General features: G+C 45.1%; 1 protein-coding gene across 7 annotated transcripts in view; it reads left to right on the top strand.

Annotated features, from left to right (window-relative positions):
• LOC138528452 (fibrinogen-like protein 1) overlaps nucleotides 1–27,663 on the top strand; it is a 285,943-nt gene that overhangs the window by 22,281 nt on the left and 235,999 nt on the right. For 2 of the 7 annotated variants that reach the window (XM_069640086.1, XM_069640090.1), the window contains exon 2: nucleotides 17,288–17,317. The exons of the other annotated variants lie outside the window; for them this stretch is intronic. The gene's annotated coding sequence lies outside the window, so the exon portion shown is untranslated. The remainder of the gene's footprint in view (nucleotides 1–17,287; nucleotides 17,318–27,663) is intronic. 7 annotated transcript variants of the gene reach the window in all.

The raw sequence follows: 27,663 nt of genomic DNA, 5'->3' as shown, positions 1-27,663 counted from the left end.
CTAACTAATCTATTTATTGTGGGGGTATGTGGGCTAGTTCTGTTAGGCTCCTACACCTTTAGTTTCTCGAGCTCAAGGATCATGCATATATCTATATATATAGCCCTAGTCACAGGCCTCCAGCAGGCTATATCCTGTACCATATTCAAGTCCCAATGTCCTTGACTGCGACACCCTGGGTGCCACAGTACCATGTTACTTATCTGCGCCGTCTTCTTTCTGGATGGGGGCAGCTCTGCGTGTCCAGCCATTCCATAGCATCCTCCAGGGTTTCAAAAAACAATGTTCTATTCACCGGCTCCACTTAGAGAGGAGGGAAGTAGGGTAGGCGTATAGGACTATGCAGCTTTTCTTGGATGCGATGCAGAGGTGTAGACAGGGTAGGGACTGAGCGGGCAAGGCCCACCCGAAATCTGTAAATGGCCAGGCAGCTGCACTGTGTAAGCATTTACAGATGTTAATATCACTGCTGTGGGCCCAACTACATTAGCTTCAGGCCATGCTAGCCAGACAATACTGGCTACGCCTCTGATGCGATGTGTGAATGCGGTCGCATCAAACTTGAACAAATGGACGGGGCACAGCAGCACGGGCCTAGCGTGGACAGAGCGCCGACAGGACCTTTTTCTTTGGCCTTCTTCTGTGGGCCGGCTTGTTTACGCCTTCTGGCAGTCGTGATAGGGTAGAAGTAGGTCCTAGTTGCTAGGCAATCAAAGACACAGCCTCAATATGTGGTTTGTACTGCGCCGGCCATTTTGAAATCAGGCGGTTGCTAAAAATAAATAGGCAACGTGCAAATCGATTTCAGGATTGCAGCAAAAAGGACGTTGGGGGGGGGCTTTCATAAGCAGTGTGGGCTCACTGTATCTCCCAGAGCAGAGGGAAGGTCTTATTTGTGTTGATCAGCTGACACACGGCATCCAACTCGATTAACACCGTAGTAGTGCAGTTAGATTAGCAGTTGCACGACCAGGTAAGCTGTTCTCTTACATTGGTAAGATCGCATTTAAGCTCCATAGAGAATCATAGCAGACTCGCTGGCTCCCACCACCCAGGCTTTCTCCCTTCCACTCTCTGGCTAAAGAAGCCTCTTCATGCATAAACATTCTAACATTCACCCAACATCCTCGCATGAGGTCACACACACACCATGCATCCAGCAACCAGGGGAATTCGATGTAGTACACAATATAACACAGACTCCCATTCCTTGGAAAACAAAGGACGATGTACGTTCACTCATACCATAAACAAACCACACAAATATAGATTTTCCACGCTCAACATCACACACACTTCCCCCTATCAAAAATATTGTCAAGTCGAGGTTGCTCAACATAAATAAAAAGGGCAGATGGAAAAAAATACACCAATAAAACCAACTACTCCCAGAGTGAAGGCAAAAACACAACAACCAGTCCTAAAATGACGTCCAGTCAAAATATGTCAACCGGGATTAATGCAAAGTCCCAGTTAAAGATGGGTGTAGACACTGTGTTTGATGGTTGCATTGCATCCAAACTCCGGATGGAAATACAGCAGGAACTCTCTAATAGGAGCATCCTCTACACCAGAAGATACTCTGACCAACCCTCCCTACTTTCAAATGTTCCCATGTGTACGGGCATAACCAACATCTTCTATCCTGCTGGTAGGAGTAAACATCACTAAAAAGAAAACGAAACAATATGCACTCTGGGCGGGCTAATAGTACTGATATACATCCATAAGATGTTCAGTAACTAACCGCTACATTGACAGATAGCCATTAATTTTGTTTACACCTCAAACGGATGAAATGCTGTGATTACTGAGGTGTATAACGCCCAGACACAAAAACAGCCTGTTAGGCAGGAAGGCCTTAGGTAAACAGCACAATCTCCTACCTTAGTCCAGAACACAACTGGTGAGAGGCTGACAGTTTCAAAATTGTGCTGAAACAACTTGTTTTCAAAAGAGGTGTTCGACCCGGACCCAAAGGGTAATTCCTGGACTCATTTACCAACACCACCAGTTGGCAAGTCCAAAACAATTGTACGTCACACGTGTGTGACAAAACATCAACTTGTGCACAACAGCTTGACCGACAGGGACTCTATGGGTGTTCCCCTGTCTCATTGTTCACCACACTGACTGGAAAGTCTCAAAGTAACTTCAACATTTCGAAGTGAGATGCAGGCCATCCCCAAATTGACTACCTGAGATGTACCAAAATAGTTCAAGGGGCAAATTGCCAAAAACGTACAAACACTGACACACAGATGGTACATCAAACACTAAAGGGACATGCAATGTTTGAACTAGACTGACAAGAGGCTAAAAAAACATTTTTGCCAAAGAAATTAAAAAAAAACTTTGAAGTAAAATGCAATGGTGCATTGCCGTAGTGCTATGGCAAAATACCATGGGCCTCATTAGGACCCAGGCAGTAAGCGGTTTACGGCGGCGTAAACAGCGCCGACCCTTACCGCCTGATTCCGAGGTCCCTTAGCGCCATGGAGGATTTAACACCTGCTTTTAGCAGGTGTTAAAATCCATGGCGCTAAGGGACCTTGTTGTTAATTACGCCACCGTAATTTACGGTGGCGTAATTAACGCCTTCCCCACTCCCATTATGCCCTATGGGGCAAAAATGGGAATGGGGAAGGGTAAATGGGGAATGGGGACTTACCGCCCCGCCAACCTCGGAATGGGGCGGTAAGTCCGCCAACCACCATGGCGTAAACGTAGTTTACGCCATGGTGGTAAAGGTACGACCCAGGCGGTAACTTACCGCCTGGGTCGTAATGAGGCCCCATGACAAGGAGCGATAAAGCAATACCACTCATTAAACTATCATTCTCCGCACAAACATTCTTGTAATATCTTCATTTCTCCAATTCAATGCAATGTACGAGTTTTAGTCCCTAAAGGTCCTTGCTGCATTAAGCAGCGCTAGAATCAAAAAATCCTCAAAATGTTATGACTGCTTAGAATCATTCACATTCTAACAGGGCACTTGCACTGCACCCAAACATGCACATAACTATAACATATTAAATTGTGATAGATGTGAGAGTACTAAAAGTACTTGTCACATGTGGCGACTTTAGAGCTGCAATGCCTCGAAGACGTTAAACACAAATGCAGTGAGAGCAACTAACTTTTACTCACAGTAAAGCTGGAGCATTCATACTGGTAAATACCTACACGATATAAAAGTAATCTTTGTGTTGTAGCTTAGTACCCTTGAAGGCCAAGCAGCAAATTCCTAGATAAACGTCAAGTGAACAGGTAACTTGAGCATTTGAAACGGGACCACCAACATGGTCTGTGCTACAGCCACCTCGCCTAAACGAAACTAGAGCCTGTACAGTGTTCTGACAGTCACTTGCTGGAAGAAAATGTTTAACGTTATGGAAAGGAGGAAGTTGATCATATCACAGCCTATATGCAAAAGGTCTGGGAGGCCCTCTACCGAGAACGAACACGGACAAATAGCCTGTTCTCTTGGTAGGTTCCCACGTGGGAGGGTCTACAACCACGTTTTAGCTCACTGTACCATTCACAGAGGAGAAATATCCATTTACATATCAGTCATTGTCCCACCCACAAGGGCAGACCAGCACCAAAATGCTAGGCAATTCTCCTCTGAACAAGCGTAACAACAGCAATCCCAGAAACGTGTTTTGGTCTAATTGGGCCTCATCAGTGAGGTGAAGCTGTGCCTCTTTCAGCACAGTGAGCAATGGGTCCACGTCTGGATTACCCTGGGTAACTTTGGGTGAAACCCCACGCCCCTAAACATGTATGCAAAAGGTCTGGGAGCCCCTCTACCAAGAACAAACACAACCGAATAACCTGTTCTCTGGGTAGGTTCCCAGTTTGGTGGATCTACAACCACGCTTTAGCTCACTGAACCTTTCACAGAGGAGAAATATGCATTTGCATATCAGTCTGGTCCCATCCACTTGGGCAGTCCAGCACCGAAATGCTAGGCTGTGATGGGTACAATGAGCTAAAATGTGGTTGTAGACCCATAGAACAGGTTATTTGACCCGTGTTCGCTCTCAGAAAGAAGAGCTCCCACACGCTTGATTAATTTGTAAAACTTGGGTTTTCACCCTAAGTAACCCGGTGTGATCCAGACGTGGACCCTTTTCTCACTGTGCTTTAAAGAGGCTCATCTTCGAATCACTGTGAATGCCCAACAAGGCCGAAACACCTGTCTGGGGTTGCTGTTGGTACTCTTGCTCAGAGGAGAAATGCCTAATATTTCGGTGCTGGACTGCCCTTGTGGGTGGGACCAAACTGTTATGAAAATTGAATTTCTCCTCTGTGAAGGGTACAGTGAGCTAAAACATGGTTGTAGACCCTCCTGAGTGGAAGAAGTATCAAAGAACAGGGCATTGACCCATGCTCGTTCTCTGTACAGGGGCTTCCACACCCTTGCTTAATTCATATCACAACCTAGTTTAATAGTATGTACTTTAAACTGAAGAGGGGAATCAAAAGTGAATTCCAAGAGCACAGAGAGAAAAGAGTGCCAAAAGAAATGTGATTCTTGCAGGATCGAGTTCTAGACATCCAATCATCAGTGGACATCAGCCAGAGATGATACTCTTAGGTAGAGTTTGGTGTCCTCAGCATACTGGTGGACAGTGATATCTGCGCTGCTGATCACTTCTCCGATGGTTAATCATAATGTGGCCTTGCAGATGCTCTGCACTGCTATTCCCAAGATCCTTCACTACTAACTAAATTGGCTAGGGATAATGGAAGTTGGCCCCACGAAACATCTGGCGGGCCACACAATGAGCAGCCATGATTTATAGTAAGCAGTGTTGGAGAAAGGATTGGGAGGAAGCCGGACATTTAGGTCCCCATCTGGGCAAATTGTAAATGGGCAACATGAATGATCAAAACCACTCTAGGACTTTACCCGCACTACCCATTTGAGATGACATAACTGTGAGACATGACCACAGGTCCACCATGTCAAATGCTGCAATGATATTGAGAAGGACACACAAGCGAGCATTCCCCTTCCAGCAGCATTATTGGTATTGTTGGCTGCCTGAATGGCAACCGTCTTGGTGCTGCAGCGTACATGAAAACAGCATTGAGAAGTATGAAGGAAGCAATGAGTGGAAAGGTGATGTTCTAATTGCATATTCCTTCAAGTTAACTGGAAAATGAATGCCTATGATAAGGCCTGGATTAGTAAGGTCATTAGGTATTTGGCTTCGGCTTCATATAGTGTGAACCTAGCTCGGAAGGAACAGAGTTCTGTATAACTAATTTGGGGATAACAGAGGTCAGTGTAATGGGAACTAAGTCCAGTAGATATATTTTACCAAGGAAAGGGCATGGCTCGGTTAGTACTGTAGAAAAAGTTTTTAAAATAGGTAGCCTTCAAGACAGCTTAGGATCAGGAATCTGTATAGGCATAAAAGCAGGAAAGATATTGCCAGTCATTTTATATCAGACTGAATTTGCTTGCAAGAGCGTGCCTATGTGTGCACCTATGTGCCATTGGGTCCCTTGCATGCGTTTTATGTCACTTTCAAATCCTAGAGTAAAACTAAAGATTGCAGGGGTCATTTTCCAATGAACTGGAGCATAATTGGAAACGGTCAAATGCTTTAACACTTTCATTTTTGGCTTCAGCTCATTTTGAGCGGTCCTGAGGTGTAGGAGGGCAGCAAAACAGAGATAGCATCTCCACTGCCTCAGGCGAGCATTCGGTTTTACGCCTGCATGAGATTTTCATGCAGGTGTAACATCAAAGAGTCCAATGCAATACCTGCGGAGATGCCCTCTCCTCTTTGTCGCCCTTCTATGCCCTAGAATGGCATGAAAATGAGCTGGAGCGTGCTCCGCTCACTGCCAAATGGCCTCGCCTGTCAGAAACTAGCATCTTTTTCACAGTAAATGAAATACATTCCCCGTTTGGAAGCAAAGAGAATTCATCCTAATATTGGACACGTCTCTGTTGAAGATGTTAGCACTGCAAAGGATTAAAGTACTTGGCTCCAGTAAAATGTAAACTACGTAGAGAAGAAAATTCCCGATGCAATACAATACACAGTGATTCAGGGCTATTTATTTCCCATTTTAAAATGCTCCTTCTTTTATTGTATAAGTTACCCCTGTACCAAACAGAAGATTTTTCGTTGCTTTTCTTCGAGATTGTGTAATTTAGGAGAAAGTTCACCAACTTCAATTCAATTTACAAAAGCTTATCAATTCTGAAAAAAGCGTGTTTTAACTATTTCATAAGAAATGAACACAGACTATTTATAAATAAGCCTCTATGTTTTTCATTTTATCCAGATTTTTACATAGATGGAAATTATTCTGATTCCTTTCAATGCGTTATTTGTAAAACATAGAAACAAAGTAAAATGGTGTAACTTGCTTAGAACTACAGGTTGCCAGTCATGCCTTGAAGGCCAATGTCTGTGGAATTTAACAAAACATAGAGGTTATAACGTTATTTTTTTTTTTGTTCCAAAGGAGCTCATTACAAGTATGCCAGTCCGGAAACAACGGTGCCGGGGCCAGCGGCCATGGTAGATAGACCGGTCACGGAAGCACCGGCACCATTGTCTGTGGTCCCCAGTCTCATAGGGCCTCATTACACGGACGGCGGTAAGGGTTAACGGTCACCGTTAATGGTACCGGTGACCGTTAAACCTTACTGCCTTACTACGAGGTCCCTTTGCGGGTTGGAGAATTTAACGTCTGCTTTTTGCAGGCGTTAAAAACCAACCCGCAAAGGGACCAGGGAGCTAATTACGGTACCGCAATTTGCGGTGCCGTAATTAGCACCTTCCCCATTTCCATTATGCCCTATGGGGCAAAAATGGGAATGGGGAAGGGCAATGGGGGAAGGGGGAATTACCGCCCCACCAACCTTGGAATAGGGCGGTAATTCCCCTTTCCACCAAGGCGGTGCCGGTATTTTACCGGCATGGACCCCACCGCCATCCGTGTAATGAGGCCCTCAGTGTCCTAGAGTCCTATGGGACTCTGTGGGAATGGGGACTTACAATTTACCAGCGCCTGACTTTCCGGGCCGTCGGGTTGTAATCTCTCGGTGGCACCGGTAAGTCAGGCGCCAGTAAATATCTACACGTCTGGCGGCAACCCGCCAGTAGTGAGATCCAAAGTGTTTAAATTGCTGTACAGATGTTGCCAAGATTGTAATTGGTTATTTATAACGCGCTTATTACCCAGAGGTTTCTAAGCACAGACCCAGGGATCGAACCTGTGTTGCTCCCAATCATCTTGCTTCCAAGGCGAGCGTGTTGCCTCAGAGCTATCCCCCAGTCAAAATAACAATCCATTTGTTTTTAATGTGAACATGAATGGTGGCTAGATGCCCATAAACGCAGCTCTGGGAGCATCCCATTAAGGACATCCAGGCACTACATTATCTAAAAGGAGGAACAGTATAAACAAGGTCAAAGTAAATAGTGCAATGTGGGCAACAAGCAAATGTCACAATATTCTGCCTAGGAAGTGCGATTTGATCTAACGATTAAGAAAATCCAAGTTTTCCGAATGATGATTGTCAGAACACCACCAGTATGCAGTGGTCAGTCTGATCGAAGAATTGTGCAGTCTGCTTGTCCCAAAACAATCAAGAAGTGGATTTGAGGTGTGTTATAACCATGATTCTCTCAAAAACATGGCATCTGAAGAGTCAGCGTCAAGCAAATAACATATGAATGTAGCATTTGCACTGGCTGGAGGTTGCCTGAAGTTAAACGTCAGTGCAATTGCTATTTCCATGTTCCATCTTGCCGCCTTAGTAGCGACATTTTCAAAGGAATAGCTGTCCCACAAGATTGACAACAAAATGTGTGTTTTCTTTCTTATATGGAATTTAAGAGAGGCGTGATCTTCAATGGAATGCACTTGGTCACTGGAATAGAATTTCTAAAACACATGTCTTAAAGAAAGATAGAATATATATGTATACAGAGAGAAACGTGAGGCACATAAAAAATGTTGAAACGTTGAAAAAACACACACACACGCACGCACGCACGCACGCACACACACACACACACACACCCCCCCGCATTATGGTACCTTTCTTCGGCAGAACAATGTTCTGAAGAGGAGGTATATATCCATACTATGCTTTTGTCGCAGGGACGTACATTTTCATGTTAAAAATAGGTTTCATACTGCGCAAGCATCATAAATAGATACATCTTAAATTGTTCATATCTCACAACTGGTGCAGTTGGTATTCGTTTTTGTTTGTCATTTCACCAATTTCGAATGAGATCTAGGTGTGTGTCAAAAAATCAGGAGTCAATTTTTAGATATTTGGTCCCAAAAAATGCTTTTTTCCTATGAGAAAACATCCCATGTTAAAAGCTGCTTGATACATTGTTTTAAATATGAAGCAGACCATGAAAAATTGTTAAATTTTCCATTCATACAGACGTCCTTGAAAGTTTACTGTGGAATGTTTTCCGAAAGTTCCATGCAATGGTTAATTTCTGAAACTCCATGGACAATTCATCTTCACGTTTACGATGCCATGCTCTAGCACGATGGCATAATATATGTATGCATTTGCTTGAATGTCCTCGTCCATCATATATTTTCGCGAACAGCAATCTCCTTGAACATCAAAAAAAGCCATTACCGTTTTTTGCCCTTTTCCCGACATATTCCACCCCATTCTCACTGATCCTCACCTTCTTAGAGGTTTTTTAATGTTAGACAAGGGTATTTTTTTTAGCGCCGACCAAGCTTGAGGAAGCAAAGGAGTGCTTTACAAGTCATAGGGGGAAGAACACGGTGAGGGAAACAGATCGCAATGGGTCAGTACAAGGAAGTGGGGAAATAATGTGGTAAGGGGAGCTTGGGCAATTAGTAGCAAGGAACAAGTGGAGAGCAGATAATTCAGGTTTGGCGTTAGGGTGGAGTCGACGAAACAACACCAAACTTTAGTGGGGTCTATATTTCTTTTGGAAAGTTTCATGTAGATTTGCAAAATGGCGCCAAAGTTATTATTCATGTGCCAAATGCAACATAACCTAACTACAGGGTCACTATTGCCAAATCTGTAATACCAAATAGCACAAGGTCAAAATCGAACAGAGATCATTTAGACTAAAAGAGCTTTTTTTTAAAAAAAGAGTTTTTTATTGCAGATGTTTAGTGGTAGACACATACATTAAGCATATTGAGAACTGTTACATGAATACATTCCATAGCACGTTGATGAGCAGTCTTTACAAGTACATTTGTCAAGTATCGGACAGGTACATAACATCGTAGTACAATTTAGGTTTACAAGACCGGTGACATCAGTGGGTCGAGATCCTCTTCGGTCTCTTTGTTGAGATAGCTGCAGAAGGCAGACCAAATATTCCTTGGGCGAGATTGCGTGGGGAGAGAAACGATGTATTACTCTTCACATGTTTGTGTCTAGGTGAGTGCCAATAGCCACATCTTAAAGGTAGGGGGAGAAGGGCGCTTCCATCACTGTAGTATACACTTCTTGGCCACCATAAAACCCACATTTAAGAATTTAGCCATTTTCTTGGTCGCGTCCCCGCTCCATACACCGAACAACAGGGCAATCGGGTCTGGGTTGATTTCAGTTCTCACAATCTCAGAAAGAGCACAAAGGATATCCCCCCAAAATGTGTTAAGTGCGGTACATGACTAAAACATATGCATGTGGTCCACGCTTTCATCGTGGCATCTGGGGCAAGTGTGTATGTGGTTCCGACTGAACCTAGTCAGTTTATGTGGGGTATAATACACTCTATTCAATCACTTGTGCTGCATGCAACGAAATCTGAAGTTTAGGGAGACTTTACGTGTGTGGGAGCACATTTTCCTCAACAAGCCATCTGTGATCTCGAGGCCAAGTTCATCGGCCCACGCAATGCAAGCTTTAGGAAGTTGGTCTAGAGATTTCACCAGTAGTATTTTATATAGAGAGGAGACTATTCTCCGGCTGTTACTAGAGTTGGCTATATAATGTAACTCGGTGTGTCAGGGGGTTCATCCGGATATGTTGACCACCTAGCTTGGACTGCAGCTTGGAGTCTATAATACTGTAGCATTTCCAGTGCCGAACCAGAGTGACCAGGGCACCATGTCTGTGGTGTGATAAACTTCCCTTCAGGAAATAGGTCAGCCAGTGTGTGATACCACAGGTCTAGCCAGTGTTGAGAGAGAGTTTGTCATGTGTGGGTTCAAGCCTGGGGAATTCCCAAATGGGGAGCCATTTATAAAGGGCTGGGGAGCAGTTGTCGGGTCAAGGAGACTGCGCCACGCCATCAAAGTGGACGCAATGGGGTCAGTCGGAGCGTCAGTTTCATGCTTGTGTTGGAGGACCAGAGTCATGATGTTGACCTCCGCCGTTGCAAGTTTTTCCAGTTTGACATGGGGTGGGGTGGTGGGATGCTTGTACCAGTATGTGGCAAACTGGGCTTTTGCCACTACCCAATATAGGGTCAAATCAGGAGCAGTGAATCCTCCCTTCTCATAGGGTAAAGTCATGTGTTTTTACGAACCTCGCCGGTGTGCCATAGGAATTGAGCGCCCATTACATGTAGATCATCAAATATTCTCCTTGACCCCAATAATACGTATATTGTTCAGGCGCGAACAAGATTCCAAATCGTCGCATTTGGCTTTGACTGTTTTCATATCTCGGACTAGGGTGGACACTGTGTCCTTCAACACATGGATTTCATCCTCGTTAGCACCAATCCTGGATTCTGCCTCAGTGATTCTGGTGCCCTGCTGATCCAATTTGGACTTTAGCGATGCCACGTTTGCATTAATGTCATCAAGTTTTTCATGGAAGGATGCAAAGTTTTTGGCCATGGATTTCATCATACTGGTGAGGTCAGGGACCGGTGCGTCCAATGGCATGTCTGCTTCTTCCTAGCTAAACGTGGATTGGCCCTGTTCGGGCCATTGTGTCAACTTGGCGAATTGTCCATGGCTCCGACCTTATTTGCACCCCAGGATCTATTAGACATTTTTGCTAGCAGGTAAGTGTTCTCCATAGGGCCGCCGGGAGTGTCTGGTCAAAGTTGTTCACCACGCGTGTACTGTTCGTGTATTCTCCTGGGCCCGTAGGTGGTAGCTGGTGTAGCAATAGTTACGGGGAGCCCAGATGTAGTGCCAGGGGTATAGTTCTGCCCCAGGGGTCCCCAGCCATCCACCATTTGCTCAGAGTAGGAGAGAGATATGTAAAGTGTCACGAGGCAAAATCATGTGGGACAGAGGTCGGGTAGGTAGCAAATCAGGAGGCAGGGACGTAACATATAGCATCAGGCTGTTTGTCGTTTTCTATACAGCCGCACTTCCCATGTGTCCGCGCTTGCGGGGCTGGAGCAGCAGCTCACAAGCCGGTGGGGCGACCTGATAGTGCCCCAGTTTCCGGACAGACCAGTCATCTTAAAGGGACCCACGTGTTAGCCATACGTGGGTCTCTGGTGTGTATGATATCGCAGTGGGCAGTGCAAGTGAATGAGCAGGAACTTGGTTCAGTGGATGCATCCCAACCGCAAATGTCACAAGAGTCTTGTTTAGATGGCGCCTGGGCATGAGTGCGTGGGGCATCGGCAGCCGGGACAGAGTAAGGCGAGCGGCGTCGAGCAGCTAGGGTGGAGTCGATATTGTGATGAAGCAGCATGGTGTGGTCTCCCCTCCACACATGTAGCGGCGGGTACGGCCACACAGCGCCTGGTGTGGTCAAGCAAATCGGAGTATTGAGGCGTGGCAGGGAAGAGACAGCGCTGGTAAGAGTGTCTTGGGTGGGGGGGTTGCCCACGTTTTGTGTTATATCAGCTCTGCTGTGGAAGCAGGGTCAATGGGGGAGAGCTTGTTGGGTCAGTGGTGCTGCTAGGGAGCGGGGCGTAGTGGCGGCAACTGCCGGGGATTATAGTGGCCCCATGGTGGGTTTCATGGTCCGGTCCTGGCCAGCAGCCAGTCAAGAGCCGCACTGGGGACTTCCCCACTCGATACACTTACTTGCTGTGTTGTAGGAGCCTGCAGCATCTTCCTGCATCACGCTTTCTGCAGGCTAATATGGGCAGGAGTAAGGAGCCAGCCACCTTCAGGATCTCTCACACGCTCCTCTCACCAGTAGTTGCGGAGTGTATTGGCGTCCATTGGCCACATGTAGTGTCTCTCGATCAGGCTTCCTGCAGTCGGAGCGAAGGAAATAGCACCGTAATATATTGCAGGCGCGTAGATGGCCGAGGCCGCCCCGCACCAGGGCCAATGGAGAGCCTCCCCAGTTCGGCGCAAGGCCCGCTCGCCTCCAGAGCAGCCCAGGGCACGGCCAGGGGCCCGCCAGTGATTTCAGGATGCTGGAGAGTTGCCGTCCACCCCCACTGCCCCCGGTCTCTGTTATAGCCAGTCAGGGTCAGATAAGCAGTGTCATATGCCCGCGAGGTCCGCCCCCAAGGCCGGGGCCAGGCAGCGTGTCACGGTCGCTGCCTGGGTGCTGGCCACACAGGTCTCGTAGGTGCCCACAAGTCTCTGGATCCAGGGATTCAGGTTACATTATCTCAGCCACTGCCACACGGCAGTAGAGAGCTGATCTGCTCCGTTCAGGCTGGCGCAATCTCAGGCTCAGAACCCAGAGCCCAATGTAGCACGCTTCAAGGTCAGTGACGGCGGACCACCTGTACGGGTGGGCAGGCTCAGCCGTCAGCGGCACAGTAGAAGCTGCGAGTCGCTCCTCGTTGTCTGTGGCGCAGCGAGTCTAAACATCGCCATTAAGCGACTGATTCGCCCAGAATTCGGGTTGCAGCTGCTCCACACTGTTATCACCATATCGGTTAATTTTCAGGGCAGAGGGATCAGGAAAACCGCCACACAAAGGATATTTCCGTCAGTTGACACAGAGCTGCAAAGCTAGGCAGGCATCTTTGGGCTGCTGAACAGCGCCCCCCCAGACTAAAAGAGCTTTGAACAATTAATGTTGCACAATAAAGTGTAATACTGCAGCCCTCATCTCAACAGGTATGGTACCATTAAATGAAACCCTTTCACTGACCTGCAGGGCTGGAAGCCCCAGAGGAAAGTTCTTTAAGCCTGAAGAGTAATTAATCTGATCTGCCCAGCAGCAAATTAGTGCAACCAAGATTGTGGAGGTGGAGAAGGCGCAGGTACTGATGGGATTGGAGTAGTAGGAGATGGAGACATGCACCTCGCCCAACCAAGCTAACATAGCAACACCCAAAGCACAGCATCATAAGTCTCACAAAATGGCTCCTGAGCTGTGTGAATGCTGCTGGAAAATATGTTAACGTCATGCGATCAGATCTGCAACCAATCAGCACATCTAAGATGGTGGGAGAAGGGACAGGAACTAGTGGAACTGGAGCACTAGATCATGACTAAATATGTGGTCTGACTGTCCATACTAATGCCAATTCATCGTAAGTGTTGAACAAAATGCTTTGCACGAGGGAGGCATTGATGGTGCATAGGAGTGATGTTAGTACTTCTCCTGAAATCTCCTTCATGATGGAGGAAGATAGGATGTCATCTTCGTAGGAGATGTCTCAGAAGGCTGTGTCTCTTGGATGGATATCCGGGAGGTCTGTTGTCTGTTTGGAGCTGCCCATGTGGTGTCTAAGATAGTCTATTTTGTCAGTGAATAACATCTTGATGTTGTTGCGTTTGGTTTGTGGATTCTGGAACGTGGTTGATGTAGAAACATGGTTGATGTAGTGTTTGATGGACTTAAAGAGTCCTATATACTTAATGGATGCTTCCACTATGGTTGAGATGTAGTGTTTGGCCTTTGCTGATGTATTGAGGGTTCTGAGTGCTGACCGGAGGGTCTTCAGGGTGAGGTGTTTTTTATGTTGCCTATTTATCCAGATTTTCTCCTGTAGGTGAACAGTGTTTGCTCTCTTTGAGATCTTGTGGGATGCAAATATCTCGAGTCTGTTAACTTTTAGCTTTAGAGGTGCATGGATGTTAAAGTCGGCTATGGTGTTCTTTCTAGAGCATTTAGTAGTACAGTGATATCTGTAGTGGGATCGGTGTTGTGTGCCAGTGTGATGAGGTCTTCTTCCAGTGTGCTCAAAGGGAAGTTCCTAAAAGAGCTAAAAGTGTTTTGGTAAACTTAAGTTGTCTGAAGGGTATTACCCAAATTGGTCTTTTCTAATTGACCGAATGGTACAACTGGCCGAATTCGGCCAGTACCATTTGGTCGTTTGTAAACGACCAATTTGTGTAATCACTACCAAACATGGAGAGCAGTGGGTTGCGGGGGTGTCCCCCGCTCCACATGATTTGTAGGGATTCCCTTTGGGGGTGGCAGGGGTGTCCCCCGCTTCTGGAGGAATGGAGACGGGGACAAAAAAAAGAAAAAGAAAAGCAGACCCTGCAGCATCGGATCCGACCCACGTAGGAGGTACGGATCCGATGCTGCAGGGTAAGATCATGCCTCAATGGCGAAAAGGTGAGTAGGGGCTGGGGTGTGTGGAAGTGGAGTTTTAATTGGGGCAGTTTTGGCTGTGGCAAAATAGGCTTAGCTGCCAAATTTACCACAGTCAATTCGGCCGCAAACAATTGTACGACGGCCAAAACGTATACATCCGTCTGAAGTAGTTGAGTCGTGTGTTTGTGAGCTTGGGAGACGCATTCAATGACAGGAAATGCATGAGCACTAGATTAAGTTTGTTGCCTCCGAAGTCTGTGGGTTTGAATAATGTCCCCACGTTTTATTCCCCACGTTTTCTTTGTTGCTGATATTATATAATCCGTATTCAAGAGCAACCTCAGACTAAGTAGAGAGTGTCGTGTTGTAAAAGTGATGCATCAGTCGTAGGCAGAAAACGATGTCAGAGAGATGGGAGTGAAACATACAAAGATATTGTGGTCACGTCTTGATGTTTCAGAGCCACATAAGTTAAGGAATGAAACCTGCATTGTCCAGTTTCCAGTCTAAGTAAGATATCTCTGTTGTTTGGATACCTGATGCACCTATATGCAGGGGTGGGCTGGGAACCAAACGATGCCCTGGAAATCATGTTCACAGTGGTCCCATACTACACATTTTCAGCAATCCCAGTCCTTACCCTATGAGAAAATGTGAAAATAAAATGGCTTACTACACAAAAGAGGGCCATGGTGAAGAGGCCTACCAGGAAATCTATAGGCCAGTACAGCCCTGCTTATATGTATGTAAATGCAACATGAGGGGCACATGTTTCAATACCAGCAACGAAGCTCATGGGGTGAAAAGCCTACTGCGGAGATATGGACATAACCTGCAGGACACATGTTGCCAGGGGTGCCATTTTACCACAATGCCAGGGGTAGCAGAAGTCACATCACCCAACCCTTGACGACATCCCAGGTAGTGATGTCATATGACCGCACCTGAAAGTGACATCACGGGAAGCGATGGAACACGTCCTTTCACCCTTTTGACAAACCAGGAAGTGGCATCACATAGCAATGTTCCTAAGCACACTTCGAAACATATGGTTACAATATCACTGTAATGTGATATACATTTCATGCAAGAATAGATCACCATACGTATCGTTAATATCAGTGTGTGTGTGTGTGTGTTGGCCCATATTACCAAAGGCCAAATGAAATTGATGTGTTATTATATAGCCCTTACGCGCTTTATATAGAACAAATATACATACAGTATCACCCAACCTGTATCAGTGCTCATTTATCAACCTCAGAAGGATGAAAGGCTGAGTTGACCTTGCCAGGATTCGAACCTGCAACCTGCTGATCACACACACGGCATCAGCGAGTGCTCAACCCCCTGAGCTATATTACCAGCTATAGCTAGTTTACTGGCTATAGTAAAATTAGCAATTACCTGTCTGAGTTTTCTCAAAGTCAGAAAGCAAATTAGACTCTGTAGTGGATACCATTAAACTGGTAACTGAGATTTAACAGTAGGCCAGTTCATCTGCAGGTCTGGTGCAAAGTTGGCCACATGTCAAGGCTGCGTGGGTCTAATTTTCTGGCTTCAGAGGCTGGCAAAATACATGCCATTGGGAGGTTTCATAAGTGTCTATTAAAGAATTTAGACAGGCGCAGGGAAAGCAGCACATCCACACAGCATCCCGTACTCTGGGCACTCGTTACCTCCTACATACAAACAAACATCCTGAACAGCATGGCATGGAGATAGGAAAGATAGATACATTACAACAAAGCATTAACTGTGGCACAATGAAATCAAGGGCCACCTTATGTGCTATGGTCAAACAATTCTACACTGTACACAACCTTTTAGGCACAATGATTTTGTCAAGTAACCGAGGACACCAAGATGGAATGTCTTGTGATGATCGTAACAGAGACAACGGCAGAAAAAAACATGCTATAACTGCAACTTGTGAAAAGCAAAATACATAGTCCGAAATGGATGCTTATTCTACTCTAAATGCTTTTTGGAGGTTTCTGTCTGCATTGTGAATTTGAGGTGTTTAAGAACAGACTAAATCAGTGACTCACCCCCTGAAGTGCGCCTGAAATAAACCTTTAATGAGTCTAGCAATGATTGTATAGAATTCCAGAAAGACAAATGATTTGTTACTCCTATTCTTTCTTATTTAGGGTCACTGCTCAAAGTGTTACACTTGTGGAACACCTCGTTAGTTTTGGCTATTAGGTGGCGCTGAAAGCACTACCTTTAAAGCCGAAACTATCGTCATTAACATAAGAGCTTGAAATATGGGCTTTGAATGCAGGTTTGAAATGCTTCTTAATGCAGACGAAATATGACGATGGATGTGTGTAGTTTGTCTCTGTGTCCCACCCATTCTTGCCCATTGCTAAGTGAAATCTATAGCATTTTCCTCCATTCCTGCCCATTTTCACCCACAACACACCTGTTTTTGCACTCTTTGGGCCTGATTCACAGAGTGTTTTCAAATGGGATTTCGCTATTATAAAACACTTCTGTGAATTAGACCCTTTGGCTGCAAATGCCCTGTGTGTTGAATGTGTCAGCCATTTTCACTTTCAAAATGGCAGTCGCCATGTATTAATGGTAATACAATGTTATATGACTTGATTGATGCTTTAAAATATATTTACTGCAACTTTCAAGTTATGATAAACATTTCACTGTATTTTCTATTAACAATAAACAAAGTAGTGTAATAGTTACGTTTTGGTTTAAAATGGCTGTGAAAATGTACATCTAGTGACTTGTCGGGGATTGGTGTAGAGTTTTTGGTGTAAGGATCACCTGATTGGCTGTGCAGTGAGTGATGTCAGTGGTTCTCCAATCTGTTTGTTTATGCAGGTCAGGCCTTTTATTCAGCATGCAAGCTAGGTAAGGATTTTAGTGTTTATTTACCAGCCTGGATGTATTATGAATTCCAAATGGTTTGCATGCTGGAACCAGTGATCCATCATGTATCATTTCAGCTAAATGTTTCTTCCCAATGCTATGCATAGCGTAAATCCTAACTTGTTCCAGGGACTACTCACATGCATGGCTACCTTGACTTGCAGTCTTTTCGCTGACCCCTGATTTCCTCTGCACGTGTGTCGCTGACCCCTGATTTCCTCTGCACGTGTGTGTGTGTGTGTGTGTGTGTGTCTCTGCACATATGGAATGAGTAGGCTGTTGGTTGGTCCGTTTACGCATTCCATGCGATTATCTCCAGTCCCATTGCGTCACCTGCGTTAGATGATTGGGGATTGTTGTAATGCTCTGCGCGGGTATTCAGCCGCTTCACAGATTTCTCAGGAGTGTCTTCTTGCCCTCGTTAACCTTGTGCATCAGAGATGGCCAAGTGCCCACCAGGGAGGAATGTTGCAGCCTGTCTGCCTTTCTTCACCACTTCGTGTGGTGTTTTTTTTTTTTAGGTCAAATGAAAGTCAGCATGTAGATTTTATGTACCAGGTCATGTGAAGGAAAAAAGGCTGCTGCTGCTGTTAAGAAAAGACACCGCGAGTAAGGGCTGCACAGTGTGTTTGGCAAATTGTTAATATTTCCCATTTAATTTGATATGAAAGTATTGAGGGGAAATCTCCCATTGAGAGCTGTAAAGTGATACACGGAAAGTGCTGTTAGTCACAATGTCTGTTGGTAACAGTTTCGAGTCTGCACTTTTTTCAGCATCAGTCACTTCATTTTTTCATGACCTGCTGATCATCTCATTCAGAACATGACAGTCAATGGCTGGTTTACTTTCGTTGCATTCTGGTAGTTGCAGTCCCGAATTTTAAAAAAGGGAAACACATGGCTACAGTTCCCCAACATTTTTTTAAAAAAGCAAGCAGGGACTGCCCTATTCCAAACAAATGTACATGTTTGACATTGATACGTAGAAAAAAATGCGATGAGTGCAATACTGTCAATAAAGCAATGATGACATTAGGTCTGGCTTCATTAATGGAACTTTCAGTCTCACAAGTCAGGTGAGTGTAGGCTCCCTGTGACTGTGTAATAAACCTGCATGCTATGCTTCAGGACTTTTACTAAGGTAAGACACCATAGTCTCCCAAGAAAAGGTTCTGCATGACTATTCTATGGAATATGCCAACAAATATGTTATTTTATGAAATTAATGTGATGTTAAAGTTGCCTATGTCATACTGCAAAAGTAATTTTATAGGAAAAATTGCTTCTGGCTATTTGAGGTTATGATAATATGCTATGCTCAACGTTATTATTAAAATATACTGGAAGTAATCATTAGAAATGAGCATTGTAAATGTTTTAAAAAGAGCCAATTTACATTGTTAGTACAATTAATGTACAGTAACCTGAAATATGGCTCTTCCTTATAACAATCATTCATTTTCTTGACCCTGAAATATACCAACATGTTTTATGCCCCAGCACTTTTTCAAAGCAAACAGACCTGCACTATTTGACCTGTTATAGATATAATTGAGCTTTAAGTGTCATGAGGCATTCACTGAAACTGTATATACAATGAATCAGCAAACCATCGGACTTAATGAAACTACACAAAGTGCATCAACCATTCAGTTATCTTTATATAAGCGAATGAAAGCTAGCAATCGACATATATTCTCTTGATGAAACAGCACGCTAATATACAGTTTCTACTGTGAAACAAAGAGATTTTTGCAAAGGAGAGAAACACGCACTGGCAATGCCAACAGTTCAGGCTTTTGTGTAGGCATGGGAAAGGCACTTGCCAGCACTATGTAGTAGTATAAACTGACCATTGATGGTAGCAGGCGCAAGTGCTTCAGCATCTACTAGCAGTGCCGGGCACAGGCCTGACACTTATACACAAGCAAATACTGTTGGATTTGTCAATGCTTGTTTTTATAAGAAGCCTGAACAGGAAAGCTAGCCACTCTTGAAACAAATAGCCACATGGCACTGGCAACAACCCATGAGCTTCAAATTTGTTAAACACATTTTAAAAAAATAATTACAAAAAATAGGGGTAGCAAGGGAGACCTCAGGGTCGCAGGTGTGACCTGGGTAACCCACAAATGACGTCCCTGCCTGTTGCCATAACAAAAAGAAAGGTCGGTGTGTTTAGCCCTTCATGCAGAGATTGGTAGATGACCTGCAGAACACATTATCTAATGGCAGTAAGACATCTCAGCGGCTTTAGACCCTGCTGAAAACACATGTTTCATTATCTGTAAGAAAGCTCAGTGGGTTGAAATCCTATTGCAGAGATCTATGTGTTACCTGCAGGAGAGAAATCAATTCCAGTACAAAGGTCATTTTAGAACCCGCTGCAGGGATCTGTATGCAAGCCGCAGTGCACATATTGCAATAAAAGTAAGACAGCTCAGTGGGTTCGTGCCTGCTGCAGAGATTTGTATGTTACCTGCAGAAGACATTATGCAATACCTGCAACAATGCTTGGAAAGTTCAGCACCTGCTGCAGAATTATGTGTGTAACCTGCAAGATGCCTGTTCCCGTACCAAGAGTCATTGGGCCTGATTCACGGAACATTTTGCCATGGGATTGCGCCATTGTAAAACACTCCCATGAATCAGGCCCATTGGGTTTGAAAGCAGCTACAGAGACCTGTATTTAACCTGAAGGACATGCATTGGGAAAGCTATTTGGTTAAAGACCTTCTGCAGCGATATTCAGCGTTCAGGTTCCAGTCCCTTGAGGATATTTAAACCTTTAAACCGTCTGAATTAATCTAAAAAGACTGACTTTAATTTGAGTAATTGTGACAAAGGTTGTTCGAAGTTTCAAGAGAGAGTTTAATGTGTGCTGTGTATTTTCTGTGTAGTCAGATCACATTATACATTTGGTTGGGTCTAGAGCAATGGGGCCAGATTATCTATCATTTGCACCAGTTCAGAAAAGTGAGCAAAATGCTTTGATTATCCAGAACGGAACAAACTATTTGCTATCCAAAAACGTTTGCAATAGGGCAAAAATAAACCAGACTTTTTGTAGTATGTTTCCTGCATAACATAAACATAGATCAATTTACTACATTTCTTCTCTTGTTACTCAAAAAAGCATAGTAAACAAGAAACAGTCTGTTTCGGGTTTGCCCTTGTTAATACATTTTTTGATAATGCAAATATTTGTTGCTAAATTCATTTGCTCTGCTTTTTTTTGCAAAGCTTGGATAATCTGGCTACCCTGGGTCAGATTACAGAAATGTTGCACTGGTGCAGGTGCACAGTTGCATGGTATTAGCACTGAGGCAAAGTTTGCCCTGTTTGTAAAAACACTGGAACATATTTGTAAATCACTGCACCATGACAAGTGCAGTTTGGCATGATATGAAATGATATAATATGCCATTTATAACGCGCCTATACACAAGTGTTTCCAGGGGCGACGAGGCAAGGTGGGGTACAGAGGCAAGACAGAGGCAACGATTTTACAAGGCCAGGTGACATTGAGATCGCGCAAGTGCAGGTGATAAGCAAGGAGATAGTTTACACAACAGGGCAACATTTACAGTAAAGCAAAAAAGATACATTTTCACTGCATTTTTGCACCAGGGAAAAGTGTGCCGTGTTGCTAATACCATTCCATATTAGCACTAGGGCAAACTGTTCCCTGGTGCAAAAACGCAAGGAAAATATATCTTTTTTGCATTAGGGCAATTTTTGCCTTGGTGCTTATTCCAGGTCAAACTGCACTTGTCATGGTGCGGTGGGTTTCTAATATGTCAGTGTTTTTAAAAATAGGGCAATCTTTGCCCTAGTGCTAATAGCATGCAACTTTGTGCGTGCAAAGATCCTGTAATCTGGCTGCTGGACCCAGGCACAGCATGTGTGCTGCAAATGATTTTGAATTGCAGACGAACAGAAAGGAACACAAAATACTGACAGAGCCACTGGGAATTGCGGCAACTTAGTGATGGTCCCTTGAAATGCTACACACCAGCAAGATGCTTGAGCTTCCAGTTGTCACTTCAATTATGTCTGTTTAGAAAAAAGTTTTGAGTAGACTGCTGCAGTGTTTACTAAACCAACAGAATGGAAGCTCTTAGAATTTACGGATGTTCAAGCGTAATCATTACTACCTGTAACACTATCTATATCTTCCAGGGTTTGTACTGGGAGCTATCAGCATAGGCATGGAGGAACGCACCTCTGCTTCCTTCCGTATCTCTCCTCCGAGTGCCCTCACTCCATACATGACACGCACGTCTGGTTTTTAATCCCGCACAAGTGTACTGCCAAATCTCACCCTCACTCAAGACTAGAACATCACATTCCTCCCACTCTCACTTGTTGAACCTTTAACTGATAATCTTTGTACCAGCTGTTCTGCTTGGCCTCACAAGCTTGTAGTCTCTCAGGGGTTCTCTTAGAGAAGGTCTCTGCTTTTCCTTCTGTGGGGTGCATACATTCCTAGTGTCACCAGTTAGTGCTGACACAGCTAACCCCTCAGGTATCGTATTCTGGGAATGATCGGCTTCTTCTGGACTGCTTTCCTATGATCCATTTCTATCATTCTCATCTCAGAATGTCCTATCATGGGAGATCCTGATCTCTTCTTCGGGATGATTGGCTTTGGTCATGTGCCCTAAGTCTATCGTTTTGTCTTCTCTGACATTACGTAACCGTGGAGGTAGTAGTGTTGGAGAAGCACATTGCCCTCTCAGGGCCTGGAAGGGAGCTATTCCCGGGGTTGAAGTAGGAGCAATGCAATGTGGATCCCCTTGCTTCCAAGGCTTTTTTTTTATCGGGTCCATATTTAAGGTACGCAAATTGGCTGAGTGGTGGGGCTGGGTGACTTTGCACTGTTCAATGTTATGCGTTTGTAAGAATCATCACATTTTATTCAATATAACTTGCACTCCAGTGTCTGTTACTATTTGTTGTGGAATTCCTCCATGCTCGAAGAAATTCATGACTTCTGTCACAGTACAGGTGGTTATGCCCGCTACACAAGGCAATTCTGTCAATTTTGCGAGCTAGTCAATCATGACTATACCATAGCTGAAATTAATCATAGTCTAATGACTCCGGCGGTTCTATGAAGTCCATTCCAATCTTTTTCCACCGAGTGTCTGGTACTTCTACATTGGTCAGCTTTTTTTATTTTTTTATTTTTATATTAAAATGTTTTCACATTCTTTTACAAAAAATCTTACATCCTTCATGTAAACGCAAAAGAGACAGCCACAATCCTAGGCTGGAAAAAAAGCTGGAAAAAAAGAAGAGAGAATTGAGGTAAACACAGGATATAACAGTTAACTTTAAGCTTTCATAAAGTCAATGTTCAGCAAAAATTGTGTTACCACAATACACTCATGTGTTCCCTCTCCCTCCATTAGACGGTTTAACCAGACCTCCTCGTCATAGTGAAATATGTCCTTGAACAGATGTAGCATGTGAGTCAGTCTTTCCTTCTCCAAACCTATGCAGTCCAAGAGGAGATGTCTGATTGGTCAGCTTTGCGGGATGAACTTTGAGTCCCTTTTCACTATCTGCACAGATATATCATATCATGGCAAGGAGTGTTACGCGTCTTAGTCCATTTGTGCCCAAGTGTCCTTGATGTACTCTGTCTATGACAGTAACTCGCGGAGCTTGTGGAGGGAGGGTCTTTTCGCCTCTGAATAGGATGCCATTGACTAAAGTCAGTTCAAGGGGCATTTCTAAAAAGCGTTTTTCATGTGGGGAGAGCCCTTTCGTCTATGAAGTGAATGCTCTTAAGCGTGCGTTTGATCATGGAAAATGGTTTTAGTGTGTTCCAAGTCAGAAAGAACACTTCCTGCATCAGCATATATGCCATCAATGGAGGCCACATTGAATTCTCCTGTTAAGAAGGGGGGGGGGGCACTATGCATGCTCATGTTATAAACATACCATCGTTTCCAACTGTCACTGGTAACCAGGACAATCTGCTGACTGTTTGCCCATCTTGTAATATACAGAATATGGAACAAGTACACTTCATGTTTCACTGCAAGGGGAGCAATTTCAGGTGTAGATACTTCTGTCTCCCCTGGGCTGAGTAGAGTAACTACACTTGCGAGTAACACCTTCTCAGTAATGGAGTAGTTCTTTTCGGATGGGGTTAAGGTTTTTGAGGGGAAGGTACCTTCTCTCTCCTGACTTACTTTCTTGTGGGCAAGGATGGTACCCAACCCATATGCACTCACATCCTTCATGATGTATCTAGTCCAAGTGGGGTTAAATGATCTCAGGCATGGTGCGTTGGTAGCACACTTTTACACGTCTTCCCCTTTCATCTAGACAAAGTCACTTTATTTCTTGATTAATAGATGCATATTCTTAGTATGTTTTGTAAACGATGGAACAAAGCATAATGCTTCGTCAGACCTAGTAAAGACCTCAGTTCTTCTTTGCTCAATGGTTTCTAGACTTGGTTGATTCCTTTTAGGGTGTGTGTGTCTGTCGGTGATGGGGTACACTAATTGCTCGACGGTACTTGGTCCCATATTTTTAGTTTGGGCTATTAGATGTCACTTAACACACCTATAAGCAGAAACTATTGCATAATAATACAGATAGGGAGAAATGGCATATGAGGAGGGACACACAGCCTGTAGGTAATGTTTGGTTATTTTCCCACCCATTGACTGTCCATGGCCATGCTAATACCTAAGGCCATTCCAACCCAGTTCCTACTCCTCCCAGCCCAAAACACCTCCTCATGGGAACTCTTTGAGCTCGCTTTATTCAAGCCTTACCATCATACTTTGACTTGAAGGGCCTGTCAGTGTTTTTTCATAGCAGTCTGCTGAGAGTTAATGACTTAATTAGAGTTGTAAATGCATTACTGGTGTAATAAAATGTCTTAACCATGTATTACTTCAGCCACTCGATTTATAAGCACTCTACGTGCCCTTCACTGAAGCCCTGTCAAAAAACAAACATTGGCAAAGCCAACAATTTTGGCTTGTGTACAAGTATTAGGCATTTGAGAGGCACTGCTATTAGATGCCCAGATACCTGCACCATTTTGCACCTGCTACCATCTATGGCCAGTTAAAGGATAGTTCCGGGACTTTTTTTTTATTGTCCCTACGGTTCGGCCATGTGTTTTTAAGCATAAATCGGTTGATCGTAGAAAACTTTCCTATGGACCTTACCCGACTTTTCGTCCATTAACGCACTCGAAATCAGCCGCCATTTTCTGATAATCCTATCATTTCCCCCCATCGACCTGGCTCACCTGCTTTTGCGGCACTAAATCAAATCCCCCGCCCCTGAGCCTGACATCAGCAGACGCGTACCGCCCATTTCCCAACGCCAAAGCACGTTTCGTGTCAACAATCGCTGCGCCTCAGCTAATGAAGTGTCGCCATGGAAATGGCAGGACGCCTCTTTCCTCAATAAGTATAAACACACCGTTTCACAACACACAGCAGCAGATTTTCGATTCCATTACTCTCTCTGTGTTACTTTGAGTATTCTGTGACTCGTTTCTGTGCTCTGGTCAGCTACCTTCGCCGCTTCTAGGCCTTGTGAACACCTGTACCATCTCTGTAAATTATTTTACTTTCTTTACCACACAATGGCTACAATAATGCCGTATATGTACGAGCCCGAGTACACCGAGGAAGAACTACTGGAAAGGCAAGCACGCGAAAACGATGGGGATTCGGACGGCAGTTGGGAGGACCAGTCAACGGATGAAGAGCCTGGACCATGTCGCATGGACGGCGTCTCCACCTGGTGCACGTGCAATCAGTGCAAGCTAATGCCAACTGAGGAGGAGAACTGCTGCTGCCGTGAAAATTCCGGGTGCTTGGCCTACATTTCGGAAGGCGAGCCAAGTCCGCAATGCATCACCGAGCTGCCAGAGTTCAGGGAAGCCTGCCTCTCACGGACCGTGTTGAGGATGATGATGGTGCTTATGCACGAACTTCGCGGCACTGTTCGTCCGCGTAATCCGAGTAACGAGTACGTATACTCTGGTTGTGATGTCAGTGATGCCACTACTATTTCATGGTCGTCTCCCACATATAAAATTACATCTACATATCATTCGAATGCATGTAAATTGGTTCCATATTGTGCATTTTCTAGATAGAATTTTTTTCAAAGCAGAATGACATTTTTTACCTGAATCGACAGTGATAAGAAAGTTTTGTCATTTTAATACAGTTTGCATCTTTCATTTTCACAGGTGGTACAGGCTGGTGGCCTATCGTTGCTTCACTTGGTGGCTTCACGGGAGGCTCGGACACCGCGTTCGGAGAGTAATACCTGCCTGTGCGGTACTTGCCATTAGACAACATTTCCCCAGCGACAGTGGACAATACCGCAGATTTTCCCTGGATGTGCTGCAACCGGAACTTTACAATGTGTAATGTTTATTATTTATGTTCAATTGAAATTAAGATCTAAAATAAAACCCAACACATATTTTAACAATGGTTGTTTTGATTTTTTAAATGAATCTAGTGTGTCTCCATTGAATAGTCTTCCTGTGCCTTGTCTTGTCACACCACATGTCTCCGGCCAGCATCCTCCCTCACGCTGGCCGCCCACCTTCAATCCACATAACCGTTGAACCCATATGCAGCAGACATACATATGTTATTCTGCGGGTTGGCATCAAGCCTCCCGGCCTTGCCTCCTCCCCCAAAAATACTTACCACACCACTTTGTTCAAGCGTTGGCAATAAAAGGCCATTGGATTTTATTGATACAAAACATGGTTATAGGTAAATAATCAATATGGTTGATCATAATAAATCATCCTTTTGGGCACCGGGTACAGAGATGACCCCCTCTGGCCCGTGCCGCCTTGCCACCACAGGCCAGCCTGCTGCTGACTAACTGCCTAGGCATCCAGGGTCTCCAGGGTGAACTGCACCCATATATTCTCCTGGGAGGGTGAGGTATTTATAAACTCACCCCCCTGCCTTCCATGTACTAGATCCTGCAGCTTGCCTCTTACATGCAGTTAGATGGCCTCTCCTTGGTGAGGCCCTGCGGCAAACGAGTCTTGTCTGCACGACCACCGCCCCAATCCACCCCCCCGCCCTATCAAAGGCAGTTCGCACCGGGGTACTTGCGCTGGCAAGTGGAGCTGTCAGGGAGCGATAAAGGCCAAGAGGTGCCAAAGACCATGTACACTTCAAAGTGGTCTATAGAGCATGGGTTGTTGTTCCCATGTCTACCTCCAGACCCCGTGTCTCCTGCCAAGCATCCCCCCTCACGCTGGACGCCCCCCTGCAATCCACATAAGTGTGTCTCCATTCACGAGTCTTCCTGTGTCTTGTCTGCACGACCACCGCCCCAATCCACCCCCCCGCCCTATCAAAGGCAGTTCGCACCGGGGTACTTGCGCTGGCAAGTGGAGCTGTCAGGGAGCGATAAAGGCCAAGAGGTGCCAAAGACCATGTACACTTCAAAGTGGTCTATAGAGCATGGGTTGTTGTTCCCATGTCTACCTCCAGACCCCGTGTCTCCTGCCAAGCATCCCCCCTCACGCTGGACGCCCCCCTGCAATCCACATAAGTGTGTCTCCATTCACGAGTCTTCCTGTGTCTTGTCTGCACGACCACCGCCCCAATCTACCCCCCCGCCCTATCAAAGGCAGTTCGCACCGGGGTACTTGTGCTGGCAAGTGGAGCTGTCAGGGAGCGATAAAGGCCAAGAGGTGCCAAAGACCATGTACACTTCAAAGTGGTCTATAGAGCATGGGTTGTTGTTCCCATGTCTACCTCCAGACCCCGTGTCTCCTGCCAAGCATCCCCCCTCACGCTGGACGCCCCCCTGCAATCCACATAAGTGTGTCTCCATTCACGAGTCTTCCTGTGTCTTGTCTGCACGACCACCGCCCCAATCCACCCCCCCCGCCCTATCAAAGGCAGTTCGCACCGGGGTACTTGTGCTGGCAAGTGGAGCTGTCAGGGAGCGATAAAGGCCAAGAGGTGCCAAAGACCATGTACACTTCAAAGTGGTCTATAGAGCATGGGTTGTTGTTCCCATGTCTACCTCCAGACCCCGTGTCTCCTGCCAAGCATCCCCCCTCACGCTGGACGCCCCCCTGCAAACCGCATAATGCCACGACATATACACGTCATTCATTCACAAACACACCCCTGTTTCAAATTCTTTATAACCCACTTCATGTTTCTAATGAGAACTTCTTTGCGCTTTGCTAGTCATCCCGTGAAGGTGCTGGTTATCTGCTCTTCGTCTCTGTGAACTTCCGTGACCACTTCGAGCAAACTCGTCAGTTTGCAACCTGTGAACTGCTC

This window comes from Ambystoma mexicanum, chromosome 7q, assembly GCF_040938575.1.
Source record: "Ambystoma mexicanum isolate Mex_15411 chromosome 7q, UKY_AmexF1_1, whole genome shotgun sequence".
NCBI classification, from domain to species: domain Eukaryota; kingdom Metazoa; phylum Chordata; class Amphibia; order Caudata; family Ambystomatidae; genus Ambystoma; species Ambystoma mexicanum.
This window is presented reverse-complemented; position numbering and strand designations above follow the sequence as displayed.